This window comes from Sus scrofa, chromosome 16 (assembly GCF_000003025.6).
Source record: "Sus scrofa isolate TJ Tabasco breed Duroc chromosome 16, Sscrofa11.1, whole genome shotgun sequence".
In the NCBI taxonomy this organism is placed as follows: Eukaryota; Metazoa; Chordata; class Mammalia; order Artiodactyla; family Suidae; genus Sus; species Sus scrofa.
In genome coordinates, this window is record NC_010458.4 from 5,551,192 (window position 1) to 5,566,943 (window position 15,752).

The following is a 15,752-nucleotide window of genomic DNA, read 5'->3' on the forward strand; positions in this document are numbered from 1 at the left end:
CCATTCAGAGGCCACACCGTGATTGAGCCAAAACTGTGTCTGTGCAGGAGGGATGTTTAAACACTGAGCAGAGTCCAAGGCCCTCTTCTCTTACTTTCTCCTCAATTAGCATTGAAGTTCCTTTCTTCTTTCTGGGCAGCTCAGAGGTTGATTGACATCCTCTGGGAAAAAGGACCCAGCAGAACAGTATCACAGAGGTTAAGAGAAGTTTGAGGAAGGTTCTGTGTTGTTTTTTTAATTTTAAGGGTTTTATTTTTGTGTGTTTATTTATTTGGTAGTATCATGAAAATCTGACTGAGTCCTGAATATTTTTGGTTATTGTTGTCTAAACTTTTTAGTCTGGAAACTTTCAAACACATGCAAAAGTAGAGAGACTAGCATGACAAATTGTCAGTTCTAGCAATTTTGTTTCATCCATAATCACCACCACCATCCCACTCCTAGATTATTTTAAAGCAAATTTTCAGCAATCATATTACTTCTTGTAGAAATATGTCTGTCTAATATGAAAGCTAGAAAGGGAGTTTTAGCTTACAATGAGGAGACTGTTTCTCCTGTTATTTGCACAAAGTAGTTTCGATCCTACTCATCAGAAGGACGTATTATTAATGTACTTCTCTCCCTGGCTCACTTTTTTCTGCCTCAGAATAAATTCAAGCATGATAAATTACTTAACTTTCCTCCTGTCGACCCTGGAAATTCTACCAGTTGCTCAAATGTAGTTAGGAAGGAATAACACTATGTTGGTTCCTTTGAAAAATGTGAGGAGTTCCTTTTCACTTTGGGGGGGAAAAAAGTATAAACTAGAGGTCCAAAATTTCACTTCCGCCATGTAGGTTGGTCCACCGCCATTATTCAAACCCCTTTACGTGATGCATACAGGTCCCAACAGAAATCTCCAAGTTCTTCCCCCTGTTCGTTTTTCCTTCCTGCACATTGCCTTCAGGGGGCATCGGTCTTAAATGCCATGCTCATCATGTCCCTGCTCTCCCTCAAGAACCCTTATGGCTCCCTATTACCTAATAATTTTCTACCTGACTGCTTTTATGAAAGAGTCTCCAGTAGTTGTGATTCTATTCTTATACATTCACGTCTCTGCCTCTCCTTTCCTTTCCAACCAGGTCAAACTCTTAAATTCAATAGCCACACAATCTGCCCTTCCTTTGCCATTGAGTAACTTTTTCTCTGTGATGCAATTTTTTCCCCTTGGATACAATTTCTCCTGTTTAGATATCATTGTTTCCATTTGGGTGCAATTTTCTCCTTTTAGATGAGATCAAATCACAAGATTAAAAAAGCTTAACCTTAGTTATTTCTTTAATAAGGAATATCACAGGTCAGTTGTCCTTTGGGGTAGCAAAACTGTCAAATCAAAAGCATGAATGAGTGGTATTCAGATTTTTAGACTGGATCAAAGTAACGGGTAATGCCAACTTTACTTGCAAATCTTATTAGAGCAAAAGCATTTGTCTTAAAGAACTATTGTGTGCTAATTTATGATATAATAGAGTTTTGTGTGAAAATAGGTCTTAAACTCATTTATTCCCTCTGTAAAGTCTTACTGAGTATCTATTATGTTTAAGCACTGAGGTCTTATTCTAGGTCCTAAGGACATATCAGTAAACAAAATAGGCTACATCCACATACTCAGCTAAAATTCTAGAGGAGGCTAATGAACATGAACAATTAAGCAAATAAGTATATAATGCAATTTCAGATGACAAAAGTGCTGTGAATCCGAGAAGTAATCCAAGATTCAAAGAGGAGTTCCCATGTGCCTCCGTGAGTTATGAACCAGACTAGTATCCATGGGGATGTGGGTTCAATCCCTGGCCTCACTCAGTGAGTTAAGAATCCAGTGTTGCCATGAGCTGTGGTGCAGGTAGCAGACAGGGTTCACATCCTGTGTCGCTGTGGCTGTGGTATAGATTAGACCCCTAGCCTGGGAATTTCCAAATGCTGCAGGTGTGGTCCCAAAAAGAAAAAAAAAATTCAAAGAAAGAGATCAGTATGTGAGATGGGCATTTTAGTTAGTGTGTTCAAGATGATGACATTAGAGAAGACACCTTAAAACTCCTATAAGTACAAATTCTTTAAAGCCCTTTTAGAAGAGTGTTCCCATAGAGGGAGTTAAAAAGTACAAATCTCTGGGCAGAAATAATCTTGGTATAAGTAGAGAGTATAAGCAAGAAAGCCAGTGCAGATGGACTGGAATAAAAGATAATCACTGAGGGGCCAGATCGTGTAGGCATATATGGGCCACATTAAGGTGTTTGGATTTTGTTTTAAGTGTGAAGGAAAGCCATAGATTAGATTGGAAACATACAGGCTTACACATTAAAGGTTCATTCTGTGGGATTTATGGTGAGGGAACAGGGAGATGATTTTGACTTGGACTAGGGTGGTAGAGGGGAAAGTGATAAGAATTGGGGTTGAATTCATATATATTTTAAAAGTAAACCCAACAGGCTTTGCTGATGGACTAGAAATAGTGTATGGAGAAAAGTTAGGAATCAGGAGATTTCTGATATGAATAACTGGAGAAAGAGTAGATTGGGGAAGGTGAAATCAATTTTGATTTGGAAATGTTAAGTCTAAGATACTTTTCCTACCTCAAGGAGAAGATGCTGATGAAGCAGTTGGTTATAAGGGTTCTGGAGCTCAAGAGAAAGCTCAGAGAAAGAGGCGTGAATGTTGAGAACATCATCAGGTAGGGGGTTTTAAAACCATGTGATTTTATGAGATCGGAGCTGAGCTGCAGAGAACTTCAACATTAAGAGGAAGAGAGAGATAATGGATTCATCAAGAAAGTGAGAGGGAAGAAGCCAAGGAGGAAAACAAAAGACAAGGACATTAAGTCATAGAAGGCAAATAAAGTGTTTCAAGAAGGACAGAGTGTCAAATGTGCTGAAGTTCAACTAAGACAATTCTCCAGAATTTTACAGTGGATCTGGCAAGATGGAAGACATCAGTGACTCAGACAAGAGAACTTTGAGTGGGTGGGGTAAGCAGTTAAGGACAAAAGCCAGGATAGAGGAGGCCGAAAAGAAAATTAGAGGCAAAGAATTAGAGATGGAAAATATAGACAACTCCTTAAAGGGATGTTGCTTAAAAGGTAAGCAGGGGGAGTTCCCATTATGGTGCGTCGGAAATGAATCTGACTGGTATCCACAAGGATTCAGGTTTGATCCCTGGCTTCCCTCAGTGGGTGAGGGATCTGGCGTTGCCATGAGCTGTGGTCTGGGTCACAGTTGTGGCTCAGATCCCACATTGTTGTGGCTATGGCATAGGCACAACAGCTGTGCCTATGCCAGCTGGCAGCTGTGGCTCTGATTCCACCCCTAGCCTGGGAACTTCCATGTGTCACAGGTGCGACCCTGGAAGAAAAAAAGAAAAGGTAAGCAGAGAGTTCAGAAAGTTCCTGGAGGAGATTCTAAGATTAAGGGAGGATTTTTGTTAACTTGCAATCATTGCAGCCTTTCTGTATAAGGATGAGATGATACCAGTGGAGAGGTAGCAATTGACGCTGTAGGAGGGAGAGACAGACATTGCAGGAACAAAGTTCATTTCCCTACTCTAATGTGCCTTGTGTGAGTGACATAAAAGGTGTGTAACATTGTTTCAACCACCTGGACACATGAAAATCACTCCCTTAATTCACCCCATTTCTCCCAATTAGTGTCTACAGAGCTAGAAAGTCTGCCTATGTTTTTCTCAATGGCTATTGTATTTAGGTCAAGTCCCCTTATTACCTGCAGAAGGGCAAGTTCAGGAATTCCATTAAAGTTCTGAAAAATGTTAACCTCTATCCAACTGAGCATTTTTACAAAGTCCCTTTGTACTTTAGGAGAGTCATGGTAGCGGTATTAAGCTGGGTATTGACAAAGCCATTTTCTACCAAATGACCTCCTGAATCTCACTTTCTAGACTGGGAAATGGCAGCAGTTGTGAGTTGACAGCTGGACTATGTTCTCTTGAATTAAAATGATGCTTTTTTTTTTTTTTTTTACCAAAATGACATTGTTCCCTAATAGAACTTTAATGTTATAGACAAATTATTTAGGAGATTTTCTTATCAGCTAACCAGGTTCTCTCCCCAGGGCAGAAAGGCACACAGAAATAAAATGCACTCTCATAGGCAGGAGGGGAAAACTGGGGAGCATCATTGCTTAACCCAAAAAGGCTTTGGGGAAAATAAGGCTGAAAGATTTCAAAAGAGTGATACAAAGAATATTTCAGCCCTTGAGATGATGGAAAAGTCTGTATCCTCCCTCCAGCCTCATCCAATCATGAGCGTGGACATATTTCACCATCCTAACAAGTCTTCGTCCACCATCCTATGTTTGGTATTTTTCACTTTGCAGACAAAAGGGAAAATGAAAAGAGGGAAAAGATATATTCAGAGAACAGCAGAAATGGGAAATAGGCAGCTGGAAAGAGGAGCAGGGTAAGATTTACTTCAGCTAGAAGTAAAGCAATATAATAAAAGTTGCTCGAAGAAAGCAATGCAGAGTTTTCCTTATTTTCGCCTTCCTGGCACCACCTCAAAGACTGATGGATGGGCAAGAGAAGGGAGTTGAGGGGAGGGTTATTGGAGGCAATAAAGACTGACCAACCAGATGGTGAGCACCTTGCTTTGAACAACCCTCCCAAGAATGAGCCCAATAAACCCAGCTCTAATTGTAGCAGAAGGAATCCTTTTTCTCCCCTTTCAGATTTATGTTCCTTTGGGTAGAAAGAAGGATCCATGGGTGATGCTGACTAAATTGATTTTATAGTATATTCATCTCTCTTAGCTGCTGTTTCAAACTTTTTTTGCACTTTTCTCTACTAATACGTCTTTATCTTTAAATAAACAATACATTTACACATTAATGTGAGAAATCGCTCTGGAGAGTTGCAAGCTGGGGAAGATATACTTATTTCAGTGATGATGCTGTTGCTTAAAATCTTTTGGGGGGTCTCCTTTCACGAAATTGGTTTCAGACCCTAGGTCAGATCATTTAGAAACTGCTCAGTGGTCATAGCACTTGAGCCCTTGAGTATGGATGAGCTTTCTGGATAGAAGCAAGAGTCACTCATATGTGAGAAAAAAGAATGTATACATGTATGTGTAACTGGGTCACCATGCTGTATAGTAGAAAAAAAAAATTGTATTGGGGAAATAACAATTAAAAAATAAATTTAAAAAAAGTCACTCAGAAAGAATAATGAAGTTGGAGGTGAGTGATTAGATTTGGTGATATCATTTTGAACCCAAAAAAAACCCAAGTTTATACAAAATATTCCATAATCTAATGGAAAATGCTCCTTATTGGCATAACTACTTTGGAGAATAATTGGTTAATTTGTAGTAAAGTTGAAGAAACATAGACCTTCTCCCAGGAAGCACTCCTAGAAAACTCTCAGGTGTACACACAGGGAGCTGTAGATAAAGAATGATGAGTGCTGCAGTGTTTATAATGGTGAAGAAGTATATTTATACAATGTAGTATTACAGTAGCCAAAGCCCCATGTATCAACATGGGTGAATCTGAAAAACACAAATTTTAACAGAAAGAAATGTTTCAAATGAATATAAACAGTAGGATGCAGTTTATATAAAGTTATAAGAAATATGCAAAGAAACTATAAATTGTTTATGGATACATACATATTAATGGATACATATGTATTAAAATGTTCATGGGACTGATAAAGAAGAAATTTAGGAGAGTACTTTACTGGAGAGAGGACGGACCAGGGGAGTGAGGAGAAATATATAATCTACTGTATCTATTGAGTTTTATTTCTTCGGGACGAAAGACAGGGAAAATATGAGTAAATATGGAAAAATAGCACAAATTGGCAAACTGGTGAGAACCTGAGTGTTAGTGATATCTATACTTTTCTAATTGTTTGAAATTTTCATTTTGGAGGGAAAAACAAAGTCAGTGGGGCATCTCTCTTGCTCTCTCTCTTTTTTTTTTTTTTTTTTTGAGTCAGTAGAATCAGAGACTTTCAAGTTCCTGATGAATATGTGTAATATTTTGCCTGTACTATGTAAATTCTGCAAAATCAAAGACACTAATATCAGCAAAAATAAGTCAATATTTCCCTCATTTGCTATTTTTTTCTCATTTGGTATTTATTAAGCATACTTTTTCAAGTTTCAGATATCTTGGGATTTTATAACATAATTTTGGCAGATTTTTCTAAGTCACTTTGAGAACATCCTGTTACGGTCATGGTTTCTTGCAGGAGGTCAAGACAAAGGCAGGTCATGTATAGATAGATGGATGATACACAGATGATGGATGGATAGATAGATAAATAGATAGTTTAGGTAGATATGTAAATTTTAATATATAAACAAATATTAAATTAATATATTAAATTATGCAATTAAATATCATTTAACTAATTAATTATATAAATATATATTAAATTAATTACTACAACCAATATCATTTTGTAGAAGCTTTCTTCACTTCAATTAGTGTTTCAGACTGAGTCTGTTCTACCTCTTAAACACTTTACAGTTTGTATGTATCTGAATCAAAGGAATCTGGGACCCTTTCAAGACTTTCAGTGGATCTTTGAGTGGTTACACCATTCATACATTCATTCATTCAATAAATATTTGCTGAGCAACAACAATGCACCAGGCAGTGACCAAAATTTAGAAGGAAATAGGAAGGAAGGAAAGAAGGAAGAAAGAGAGAGAGAAAGAAAGAAAGAGAGAAAGAGAGAAAGAGAGAAAGAGAGAAAGAGAGAAAGAAAGAAAGAAAGAAAGAAAGAAAGAAAGAAAGAAAGAAAGAAAGAAAGAAAGAAAGAAAGAAAGAAAGAAAAGAAAAAAAGAAAAGAAAGAAAGAAAGGTGGAAGGAAGGAACGAAATAATACTCTCCCTTTAGGAACATTACAATCTAGTAGTAGAAATCAGAAAAGTCATGGAGATTTTTAAAAAAGAGAGAGAGCAGAAAAGGAAATCCAGAAGCTGCAGGCAAGGGAAAAGAGACCTTACATTTGGGTACTGTGGCCAGGATGGATCTTTCAGAGAAAGTGCCATTTATATGAAGCACTGAGGGAACTAAGGAACCAAGCTATGTGTTTTTTCTGAGGTAAAAGCATTCAGGCAGAGGAGATGCCAGTGCAAAATTCCTAATGGAGGAGAACTCTAGAACGTTCCAGGGAATACAAAGCCACCATTACGACAAGGAGAAAGAGGAAGAAGATGGGGTGTAAGAGGTGACAGTTCAGATCTGAGGCCAGGACAAGGCAAGTGAGGCAGTCATCTTTGAGCACAAAATCAAAGAGCTTCAAAAACTCAGTGCTCAAGAAAATAAGTCTTTAGGCAATATCCTTTAAAAATCAGGTGAATGCAAAAAATCTATGATTGATGAAATATCAAAAACTAAATGAAGACACAATCAATACCTGAGTCAGTTGACTGACTTCTCCTTTTGCCTCAGAACCCACGATGGGTCAACCTGGCACTAATAGTGATCCTGTCTTTATTTAAAATTTCGATATCTGACTTACCGTGGAGTTTTTGCATTAATTTTGCACTTTTAAAATATTTTAGGAGTTCCCATTGTGACTCAGTGAAAACGAATCTTGGCTAGTGTCCATGAGGACACAGGTTTGATCCCTGGTCTCATTCAGTGGGTTAAGTGTCTGGCGTTGCCCTGAGCTGTAGGTTGCAGACGCAGCTTGAATCCTGCATTGCTGTGGCTGTGGCATAGGCCGGCAGCTACAGCTCCAATTAGATCCCTTGCCTGGGAACCTCCATATGCCGGGTGTGGCCCCCCAAAAAAATTTTTTCCAGTGAGATATCATTTTTGTCAGTGTTCTTTAAATTTTACACTTGAGATTCTTACTTCATGTGCCTCATGAGACTGGAGAGTCTCAGCCTTGACATCATTTTGAAATTTAACCAATACTTCCCCTGACTTTTTAAAAAATGTGCTTTATTTTTTAGAACAGTTTTGGAATCATAGGAATATCGAGAAAACAGCAGAGAGGGTTCTCATACACACCACACCCTGAATTCCCTATTATTAACATCTCGCCTTAGCATGTACATTTTTGCAATACATGAACCAAAACTGATACAATCTCATTAAAGTTGATTTGCCTTTCCTTAGTTTTAATCTCATGTCCTCCTTCTGTTCCAGGATTCCACCCAGGACATCACAGTACATTTAGTCATCATGTCTCTTTAAGCTCCTCTTGACTGTGACTGCTTCTCAGACTGGAGTTGAATCTGAGATGCAGCTGTGAGCCTACACCACAGCCACAGCAACTCAGGATCTGAGCTGCATCTGCAACCTGCACCACAACTCACAGCAATGCTGGATTCTTAACCCACCGAGCAAGGCCAGGGATCAAACCCACAACCTCATGGATCCTACTGAGCCACAAAGGGAACTCCATATTTTCCTTGTTTTTGAAGACCATGACAGTTTTGAGGAGTACTAGTCGGATATTTTGTACAATGCTCCATACTGGAATTTGTTTGATGTTTTCCTCATGATAAGACTGGGGTTATAGGCTATCAGAAGGAAGACCTCAAAGGTAAGTTGCCATTTTCATCACATCATATCATGGGTATTTACCATCTACATGATTTATGACTGTTGGTGTTGACCTTGGTCACCTGACTATTGCAGTGTCTGTCAAATTTCTCCGCTGTAAATTTACTCCTTTTTCCCCTCTTCCTTTCTGCACTGAAATACAGTCACTATTTGCAGCTCACAGCTATAGAATGGGGAGCTGTGCTTTCCCACCTTAAGGGTGGAGTATTTGTATAAATTATTTGAAATTCTTCTGCACATGACCTTTGTTTCTACTGGAACTCATTAATTTACTCAATCCTTTATTTATATCAGTGTGGGCTCATGGATACTTTTTTCACACTTTGGGTTATAATCCAATACTAATTTATTTCATTGTTCAATCCTTCTAGTTTTGACCTTTGGGAGCTCTTTCAGTTGGCTCCTGTGTTCCTTTGACAAACCCTACCATTGTATGGGTATCTTGGAGGGAGGAGGAGTAATGGGCACTGCTTTACTTTCTGATGTTACCAGAGGCTCTGATCTTGTACATTTCTTGCCTCAATCCTAAAATAAGTTATTTCTTCAAAGGCGTGGTTCCTTTTATTTGAGACTGTGATTAAAAATCAGGATCTGTTTGCAATTGCAATAAGCAATCAGGTTGCTTGACGTGCTTATTGCTTCTGGGGTGCTCCCTGCCTCTTAAAAATCCAATATGACAGCAAAAAAAATACATTCCTGACCATAACTTTACTCTATCTCCTAATAGACTCTTAATATCTCATAACATTACTCTATCTCATAATACCGATATGTCCAATAATGTATCCTGGGTTAATTGAAATTCATGAAAAGTGTGGTATTAAATCTTTGCTCTCCAAGCTATTACTTTTATATCAACAAAGAAAAACACTCCCTTGAATTCATCAGACTGAGTATCCATGGGGTACTCATGCAGTGCTCCGTCAAACATAAGTGGAAGTGGCCTTGACAATCACTCTGTCTACTCCCCTAAATCACAGGAAAAATTCAGCATCATTAGTCTTTAGACATGTCGCATTCACCCAAAACCAAGGCATGACACTGAGATGTTGGATCTTTAAATGATCCTACTGATCATATACAGGGAGAGGCATTTGGTGGGGACAAATGTCTTCAACTCTCCCCAAAACAGACACAATTGCAGCCCATTTCCCCCTTAATGGTGTCAACTCCTTTTTACTACATCACTTTGTTACCTCTAAGAACATTTTGGCCCTTGATTATGGTTTTTTGACTTTTTGTTGTTGTTGTTGTTTTTAGGGTCTCACCCAATGCTTATGGAAGTTCCCAGGCTAGGGGTCGAATTGGAGCTAGAGCTGCCTGCCTGCACTACAGCCACAGCAATGCTAGATCCGAGCCGCATCTGCAACCTACACCACAGCTCATGGCAACGCTGGATCTCCGACCCACTAAGCTAGGCCAGGGATCAAATCTGCATCCTTGTGGATACTAGTTGGATTCATTTCCACTATGCCGCAATAGGAACTCCCTAACCTTAAATTTTAAGTGCTAACATTTATTTTACCATGGGCAGTTGCAACCTTCTAATTCTTGGTTTGAAAGTCTTAATACAAAATATTAACAAATATAACCTTTCCAATTTCTTGTTGCCATAAATAGGTTGTGTCCTCGGTCACCTTGATGCTCTGTCTATAAAGATACCACTGTCAATGTTATAAAAGTGGAGAAATTTCCATTGTGGCTCAGTGATAATGAAACCAGCTAGTATCCATGAGGGCAAGTGTATGATCCCTGCCCTTTCTCAGTGAGTTAAGGAGCCAGCATTTCCATGAGCTGTGGTGTAGGTCACAGAGATGGCTCGGATCTGGAGTTGTGTGGCTGTGGCATAGTCCAGCAGCTGTAGCTCCAATTCAATCTCTAGCCTGACAACTTCCATATGCCCCAAGTGCACCCTCCCCCCCAAAAAAAAAGCTATAAAAGTAACAAACTCTGTTCTGTCTTTCATATCCAGTCAAGATATCACCCAGAGGTGTGACTCAAAGGCTCTCAAAGCTGACTGTGCACATGGCTTTGTGGTTCTGCTGTCAGTGACATCATATGAGTACCTATAAAATCAGCCCTAGTGGGAATATTTATATCACAGAAACCAGCAACACTACAAATAAGAATTTTTTCCCCTTTTCCTGAGAGCTGGTTGTGACCATTTATCAACACACCACAGATACAACCTCATTTGTGAAGACCTGAGTGAACCAGGCAGAGTTTGGATACTAGTGGAGAAAGACAAGCTTAGCCTGTGGAGCCAAAAAGTCCTAAAATCTCAAGGTCTTATCAGAGCCTATGTTTATTCTCACTGGAATGGAGTCTACTGCCAGTCTGAGTGATAACTTCCTCCCACATGGAGACTCCAAGACCCAGGCTTACAGAGGCGCCTCATCCTGCGGTGGCACCATCTGGAACAAATGAGCTCCATGGTCAGTGCTGCAGGTAACAGAGCCTGAGAGATGCTCACCTGCAAATAAAATGCTCCAGTGTATTAGTTTTCTACTGCTGCTATAGCAAACTACCATGACCTTGGTGGCTTAAAACAATACAAATTTGGAAGTTCCCACATGGTGTAGTGGATTAATGATCCAGCTTGTCTCTGGGGGGTGCTGGTTCCACGCTGCAGCTGTGCCATAGGTTGCAGCTCCAGCTTGGAATCAATCCCTAGCCCGGGAACTTTCATATCCCATGGGGGTGGCTGAAATGGGTAAATTAATAAATAAATAAATAAACAAAAAATAAATAGACAAAATAATCCAGAAATTTAAAAAAGAAACAAAAACTAAACAAACAAAAAAAACCAATACAAATTTATTATGTCACTGTTCTGGAGAATCTTACTGGGCTAAAAATTGGGTTGGCAGGACTATGTTCCCCTGGAGGTGACAAGGAAGAATCCACACATTTTCCAGCTTCTAGAAGCTGCCTGCATTCCTTGGCTTACGGCACATCCCTCTACCATCTAACCACCAGCATAGATTCTTTAGTCTATGGACTCTGGCTCCTGTTTCCGTTGTCACAACTCTTTTTTCTCTTCTGCATCCTTCTTTCATCTTTTAAGAATCCTGTGATTACACAACGCACCTCGATAATCAAGAATAACCTGCCTTCAGATTCTTACCTTAATTTCATCTGCAAAATCCTGGAGTTTCTGATGTGGCTCAGTGCTTAACGAATCCAACTAGGAACATGAGTTTGCAGGTTCGATCCCTGGCCTCGCTCAGTGGGTTAAGGATCCAGCGTTGCTGTGAGCTGGGGTGTAGGTCGCAGATGCAGCTTGGATCCTGCATTGCTGTGGCTGGGATGTAGGTCAGCAGCTGCAACTCCGATTAGACCCCTATCCTGTGGGTGTGGCCCTAAAAGCAAAAAAAAAAAAAAAAAAAAAAAAAAAAAAAATTGGTTCATAAAACAAGAAAATTTTCCTTTAAGTCATAACCTTTAGACATGAATTTTCTTTCATCTGTTCAAAAGATACAAATTATAAACAAATGTAAACTTTTACAAGAGTATATATGTTGACTAATAAAATTCCTGATGATTCATAAATATGGAAAAAACACATGGCATTTGATCTATTAGAGCTGAAAAATACACTACCTAAGCTGATATCCTATTGATTAGAAGAAATGTGCTTCAAACATGGCCATCTTTGCACGTGGCCAATTATAAACATCTATTTGAGTGAAAACATGAATATGAAACCATTTCTACAGACAATATATTGTATTATATTATATTATACAATATTATATATTATATTATATTATACAATATTATATTATAAAATTATATAGTCCAAAACATGGCATTTACTTTGATCTCGCATTGGTTTTTATGCCACTGAATCCTCTTTCTTTTCCTACATACTCTCTTCAAAGTGAGAGAGAAAAATGCACACAATTTAATCTGCATGAAAACCTAGAATCAAAGAATCAAAATTTTTTTCATTTTTAAGGTTCAGAGTGGTCAACTCTCTTTGGCAATTATACAGGTTACTACAATGGGAAATGCACTGAAGCTTAATTACTCTCCATATTTACTCTGATTCCTTCCTAGTGGTCTGCATCTCTGCCTTAATTCATAGCTAATAGAGGTCAGAGTCAGGGTTAATAGCCTGCAGCTCAACATTCATTAAGTCACTCACTGATCATTAAAACATCCTGAAAGAGCTTTGTGCCGAAGTTTTAATAGCAGCCATATATGGAGACTTTCTATTCTCAAACACTAATCATGTGCTTTTATGACAGTAAAAAGTGTTTGCAACCAAGAGCTAACATGAATCTTGATTACCAGTTATGCTCTCTTAATATCAATTCAAAAACACAGTTTTAGGAAAACTTGCAGAAAGATGAGATTTCATGCATTAGAATTGTATGACCCAGGAGCTAGTGTCACAACTCTGGGAGTCAGTAAGTTATCTTGGTGCTAATAGAGCCAGGTACAGGAATGTGCCTTGGAGTTGGCCTGGAAGATTCCTCTAGTCCTGGAGAAATCGTCAGACAGCACCAATGACCAGAACCTAGCCAGAACATGAAATGGGACTTATACCCACATGCCTGGACCCAAACCCAGCTTAAACCCAGATTGGGACTTAAACCCATGGTTTTAGAATCACTCACCCAGTGTCTGGACTCACTGAGGTTCAGGTTCTTCATGCATCTGCACAGAAGGAATTCAGCAAGAGACAAAGTGATAGGCAAAAAATAGATTTATTAAGATAGGATGCTTGTGAGAGATGCAAGTGGGTAGGCACAGAAGCTCTGCCCTGAGGATCTGGTGGGCTACAGTTTTATCTTCCAAGAGGAGTGGGGGTCGGAAAAGACCACCTCTTCCTCTTTCTTCTCTTGGAGCAGGAGCTCTTCCTTTGTATTCAGTAAGGTGTGTATTCAAATCAGCCGAAATGTGTCCTCAAACTCCCGCCCTTGGTCTGAATCTGAGTGCAGGCCTCATCCCACTCCCTACCTAATGTCTCGAGCCTCCATTAGTCAAGCAACCCTGCCTCATTCTGATGGCTTTCATGAGCAATTGTTAACTTAAAGTGATCTCCCAAAGTCCCCTAAGTTTCCCTCTTTATCTATGGTCCCTTATTGGGACTTCTACAACTACCTGTGCCTACTCCATCCCTATCACTGGTACCCTCTTTCAGTCCTTCCAGCAGACACTGAGTACCTGTGATGGAAAGGCCCTGGACCTGGGATACAGTGCGGATAAGATAGATAAGCTCTTGCCTATATTTCAGTCACTGGAAAATATTCCTTGGCCCATATTACACTGAAGAATCTGAGAAATGGTAAAAAGGATCACATAGCTCTGTGTTCATCATCAAAGATGAGTTTCAAATACACTACAAATGGTTGGATGTTTAGCCACTGTATAACTTTAAAAGTATGAAATAGGCAGTTCCTGTTGTGGCTCAGCGGGTAACCCAACTAGCATCCATGAGGATGCGGGTTTAATCTGTCAACTTAAAAAAATGCACAACCTGAAAGTTGAGAGTTAAGTTTTCCTTGGGGTAAAATTAGGTCTTAAGCCTGGGAGACTGGTAGCCCTGAGAAACCAATCGGAAGAGGGAGCTAGGATATATAGGAGTTTTTGCAACAAAGGGCAGGTAGCAGGAACAAAAGAGGTCTGGGCTCACTGAAATCCTTCCTTTGATATGCACCTCAGCTATGGGGCTAGTATCCTGAGTTTTCACCAACTGCAGGACAACCAGCTCACCCTTGGAGGTGGCTACATTAGCAGACGACTGTGAAATACTGCCCCAAAGAAGCAGGGGGAAATAATATCAGTGTATATGATAAAGGTGAAGGGGGAGGCACATGCAGCCAAGCACACATTTTACAAGAGTTTGTTGCTGGTCTCATGAAGGTGACTACTAGTCACAAGGAGCAGACATCACCATGAAGGATTTTTGTGTTTTTCTACATATGAGGAGATGCAAGAATTGGGCACATAAAATTTTCTCCTAAAACTATCTAATTATTTGAAGTCTTGTTCTTCACATTTTCCCAGAGCACAGAGTGCCTCACTCCTGGTTTCCACCCTGAGCTCTGCTCAGGGGCTGCTGCGGGTCAGCAGCTGCAGTGGCTTATGATTTAATCCACGTTGAGGCTGATGGCAAGTTCCAAACTTCAGTTCATAGATCCCTGTCCTCGCTCAGTGGGCTAAGCGTCTGGCGTCGCCATGAGCTGTGATGTAGGTCTCCCATACGGCTTAGATCTGGCGTTGCTGTGGCTGTGGCGTAGGCCAGCAGCTGCAGCTCCAATTCATCCCCTAGCCTGGGAACTTCCATATGCTGCAGATGAGGCCTGAAAAAGCCAAAAATAAAAAAATAAATAAAAAGTAAGTATAAAATAGTCCTGTAGATGGTCTCTTGATACATACATAGGTCTTGGATTAGGGGAAAAAAACCCAGTAGTCTTCCACCTGGGTGGGGAAAAACCCAGGCTTCTCTCCTGTACATCTCTTTTACTGTCCATACCAAATATGTCACTTCTGATACTTCTGGGCACCAAATTTGTGGGGACTTTAACCCCCCCAAGCAATTCTGTGACATCAATTGTGTGTCCTATAACTCAATTCTGACACTATTTGCTTGGAGGTTGCATCAAATCCCACAGTCTAAGGGATCAGTCACACACAACTGTTCCCTACTTCAGAGGCTAATCACCAGCAGTGGGTCCCCAGGTCACCTACAGCTTCTGTCTGACTTGGCTACACATCAGAGGTTCCTATGAGCCTCTCCCCCCACCCTTGGATTAGATTATTTGCTCATACAGCTCACAGAACTCAGGGAAACATTTACTTTCATTTACCAGTTTACCAAAGAATATGATAAAAGACTTAGATGAACAGATGAAATACATAGAGCAAGGTCTAGGAGTGTCCCCAGCAAAGGAGCTTCGGTCCCTGTGAAGGTCAGGTGCATCACCCCCCCAGCACATGGATGTGCACACCAACCTGGAAGTTTTCTGATTCTGGCACTACAGCTTGGATTTAACCCCTAGCCTGGGAATTTCAACATCCCATTGGTTTGGCCCTAGAAAGCAAAAGCATTTAAAAAAAAAAAAAAAAAGAGTTCAGCTGGCAGACTGTTTGATCTCAATGAACCACTCTCTTAATCTTGACAATAGGTCAGTTCAGACCGTGATGCGGGTTGGCTCCCAAAGT